The 4,820-nt window shown below is 30.6% G+C and overlaps 1 long non-coding RNA gene across 1 annotated transcript; it reads right to left on the bottom strand.

Annotated features, from left to right (window-relative positions):
* Positions 1–288: 288 nt before the first annotated feature.
* LOC121220972 (uncharacterized) lies at positions 289–2,269 on the bottom strand. Its single transcript, XR_005918259.1, has 3 exons — positions 1,804–2,269; positions 1,247–1,331; positions 289–526 (listed from the first exon to the last, which is right to left on the bottom strand). It is a non-coding gene; the product is annotated as an uncharacterized lncRNA (long non-coding RNA).
* Between the last annotated feature and the right edge of the window lie 2,551 nt (positions 2,270–4,820).

Below are 4,820 nucleotides of genomic sequence, written 5' to 3'. Positions count from 1 at the left end.
ATTCCTCACCCATATTGATACCAACCTATACACATCAATTTGTATAGAACCAAGGCATAATTAGACACTTAAAACCAACCAATATCAAGTTTATAATATGTAATTTCACACATACAACGTGATATCCATAAACACATTCAAATGATCACTTTAAAACATACCAAATATACTTCCAAAGTATACCTAAATGGTCAACCTCACCTATGAGATCTAGTGCCTAAATTGAACACGATACCACATTTTAACTTCAACCATTTGGTACCCTAATACCAATTCACAAACAAAGCATTACATGACAATCGTATATCATATACAATAAGGCCATTTACATATTTACATAACAAAACATACCAAATTCAAGCCAAATCAAATGGCTAAATACACAATAAAACATAAAGGCTACCATTAGCCAAAATGACCTATACATGCCATTTAACCCAAAATATAAAGTCAAAAGTACCAAAATAAAGTTTGATAGTGTGATGTGGTCTCTGACAACTTCCAATCCAAACGAGCTTTCGAATCTCTATAAAACACGAGAAAATAAACAGAGTAAGCAATTAAGCTTAGTAAGTTCGTATAATACAGAATTAAACTTACCATTTAACCACAAATTTAGGTAAATAACTCAAAGCATAACATAATTCAATTTGGCAAAGCCTATCACATAACCATTAACCAAGTTAGCCATGTATTCATATAAAACCGAGAATCATGTATGAATTCAACAATTATTAAATTTAATGTACATGTACCATCTATACCGTGTATCCGTATATCATATATAACCCATTTTCATGTAAATACCTGTACTAGTTCGTATTAAACTTGTGTAATCTCGTAATATCACTATGCCCGTTGAGCCACTTAGAATATCGTTAGATATGAGGGTAGCACGCGCGAGATGTACTAAACTGTAAATCCGTCAATTCTTGTAAATGTATGCTCATACAAGTGATAAACGGTAAGCTCCTCCGAGCTGTGAATCGGTAAGCTCTCACGAGTTGAAATCGATAAGCTCATACGAGTTGTGGTGTGTCCGCAACACATGCATGACCACAACCAAATCGGTAACCCTAATGACATGTCATTTGTATCCTACGAATTCCTAAGGTTCAAACGGGACTCTATATTCTTCGTACTACCTCGGTTATAAGTTCGATAATTATACATCATGATTACACAATCCAAAAACATATATTTCAATTAAAGTATACAAATACACAATGCAATTACACGAACTTACCTTGAACTCGTACGACGAAAAATGATTGTTTAAACGATAACTTTATCTTTCCCTCGATCTAATTCCGTACGTCGCTTTTCTTGATCTATATAATCAAATTTAACAAATTTAATCATTATTCTATTCAATTCAATCCAAATTTCAAGTTATGGAAAAATTACCATTTTGCCCCTAAATATTTAACTTCTTTACAAATTAGTCCTTAGGCTCGTAAAATGAAATTTATGCAATTTCATCCCTATATAAGCCTAGTCAAATTTCATATGTGCATACAGCAGCTCAGAAAATTAACAATTTCACACATTTAACACACAATTTTCCCATTTCTTAATTTAGCCTCTATTTGACAATTTTATCAAAACTCACTTAACAAAAAGTGTTTATCTCACAACAATGATTAATTTTCTTTCATTAAATTTCAAAATCCTAACATATTAATCAATGGTAAAACCCTAAACCTTCAACTATTTTGCAAATTATTCCCCGGGCTAGCTAGGTTAAGCTACAATGATCCCGGAAACATAAAAACCAATAAAAACGAAACAAAAATCACTCACCATGCAAGGGAGAGCTTAGCTGAATTTCAAAGCTTCAAAACCCCAATGTTTAATGAAATTTTTGGTAGGTTGAAGAAGAAAGATGATTACTATTTTGTTATATTAAATTTTTAACCTTTAATTTCCTAATTACCTATTCACTCTTACCAAACTTTAAAAATTTCAAAAATACCATGTCATGCACATCCAATAACTCAATTAGTGGTCTAGATACCATATAAGGACCTCCAATTTAAAGTTATATAGCTATTTAACACTTTTAGCTAATAGAACACAACTTTTGCACTTTACGCGATTTAGTCCTTTTTCACAAATTAAGCATACAAACGACAAAATTTCTTAACGAAATTTTTATACTATCATATTATCTGCACTCGAAAACACCACCACCACTAGAGTCAGCATGCACAAAACAATAAGGGAAAACCTCTTCATGTTTTTTCAAAAAAAAAATTAGCCAGTTGGCTGACTAATAATGGTAATTTGTGATGATGTGTTTTTTCCAATGAACTTTTGCACAATTTATAGCAATTGGATTATTAGTTGTCGAGAGTTTTGGACAATACGTGTAAATGTGTAAATTTTGTAAAAGGATATTGTTAGGTTTACTATTTTTGTGAGGGAGATAATTTGTGGTAAAAAAAATTGAAACGTGCCTACAAAGCCGAGAAAATAGCTTAATCTTTTAACAATTTAAATTTAAAATTTAAATTAAAATATATGGTTTTTTTTAGAATATTAAATTTTTAATTTTAGTTGTTATGGTTTTTTTTATTGGTCTCAATTATTTAAAGAGTCGCTAAAAAAAGTAGAATAGAAAATAAAAATCACTAATAAAATCAATCAAAATGATGGTATGAGTAAAATATTTTAGATCGTTGTTTATAAAATTATTATCCTATTATTCATTTTCCTTTAGCTGCGTTTATTTCACGAAAAATGACTTACAAGTCATCAAAAAATAAGCTCATTTTCCTGAAATTTTTTGAAGTAACAATCTACTTCGAGGTTTAAAATTTTTAATGTAGATTTCCTCAAGGAAAGTAGCATAAGTCGAAACCTTAACCTTTTTGTCTTTTGGATTATAAATTTATCCACCCTTACTCCGTTTTGGACAACCAACAAGCATGCAAAATTCTATTCGTGCTTCCAACTTTTTTGCATCTTTAGCCAACACGTAAGTTGGGCATCCCCGATTCCTAAAATGATTTAGGCTTGGCTTCATGTCATGCCACATTTCGTATGGATTCTGAGGTGCTTCCTTGGTTTTTATGTAATTTAAAATATCTCAAGTTGGTAGTAATGCTTACTCTGAGAATGATATTGGAAGTTTTGAATAACTTAACATTAAATAAATCATATCAAGCAAGGTTTTGTTCCATCTCACTGTCATGCCATTCTGTTGTGGAGTACCCTGCACAGTTAATTGGGATAGTATCTCATTCTCTATGAGGTATCTTATGAACTCGTCCGATAAGTATTCCCCACGTCGGTCAAACCGAAGTGCCTTAATGGGTAAACCTAATTGTTTCTCCACTTTCACACTAAACTCTTGAAATTTTTTTAAAAGTTTCACTCTTGTGATGCATTAGGTACACATACTAGCTAGTATCTGGAATAAATATCTAAAAATTTTACATAATAATTGTAGCCAAATCTTACACTAACGTTCATAGGACCACATACGTCGGTATGCAAAAGTTTGAATGATTGAACAATCCTTGTACCTTTTGCATTAGAAGATTGCTTGGTTATTTTACGTTTCAAGCAAGATTCACATTGTGGAAGATGTATCACTTTAAGTAAACCTAAAATCTCATGTTTAAAAATTTTATTCAATCTTTCTTGTTTAACGCGGTTAAGTATTAAATATCATAAGAATCAGAGTGTGAAGTTTCAAGTTTTTTATTCACAAGTTTGGTTTCAAGCTGTGAGTAGCTCTTTTGTGTAAGAAAATAAATATTATTTTGCACCCATCCATTACGGATAAGAACATGATTTTATGAATTGCAATCCCTTTATTAAAAGCCACAGAAAAACCTTCTTTAAATAAACATGCAACAGAAATTAAATTTCTCCTAAAACTAGGTACATAAAAAATGCCATTTAAAATAATTTTCCTAAAATTATCAAAATACAAATGTACTTCTCCCACTACTTTTGTCGCTACATTTGTCCCATCTCCAATTCGCAATGAGAGATCCTTGCCACGAAGGCTTCTCATTTACTTGAACCCTACAATAAACACAAATATGATTAATGGCTTCAGAATTAATGATTTAATAGTCTATTGAACCTAACAAGTTTCATCAACTAAGAGTTTAATACCACATTAAAAATTCATTAAAAAATACTAGCATAAATACAATATATGTTTTATTGTATTAAATATAATTTTTAAAATTATATATTTTGAGTTCTGACGAGAATAATATTCTACGACAAACAATCCATTTATTTTCAAACCAACCCATTTCCTATCTATTATTTGATTGACTAATCACTTATATAGTAATGTGTGAAGGGTCAAATGTTTTGGTAATTCCTCATTGGTGGATGAATCAAGATAATTTTGAATCAGAGTTCTAGAATTTTGTTCATCCCTCACTAAAATAATATTGCCAGGCTTGCAACGATAACTTGGTAAATCTATTGTATGCCATTAACTAAAATATGTCTATGGTTAAATAATTGACGGGCTTTAGGTATAGTTGAAGCCAATGATTTACTTGGGTAAGTTTTTTTTTTTTAGGTTTTGGGTAATGGGTTTAGTTGTTATTGCATTAGTAATTTAATATAAATATAAAAAATATATAATTATTAGTTAACATATATAATTAGTATAATTATTTGTTATAACATAATATATTCAGGTCAGATTGGGCTCGGGTCAAAAAAATTTATAACAGCTCCTGACCCATATAGAAAATAGGCATTAAATTTTACCCAAGCCCATTTTTTAGCATCATATATTTGTCCAAATCCTTCCATTTTTCGAGTAGACCATCGGGCCTAGG

The sequence above is a fragment of the Gossypium hirsutum genome, chromosome D09 (genome assembly GCF_007990345.1).
Source record: "Gossypium hirsutum isolate 1008001.06 chromosome D09, Gossypium_hirsutum_v2.1, whole genome shotgun sequence".
Taxonomy (NCBI): Eukaryota; Viridiplantae; Streptophyta; class Magnoliopsida; order Malvales; family Malvaceae; genus Gossypium; species Gossypium hirsutum.
Note: the sequence above shows the minus strand (reverse complement) of the source record. Positions and strands in the feature narration are given on the sequence as shown.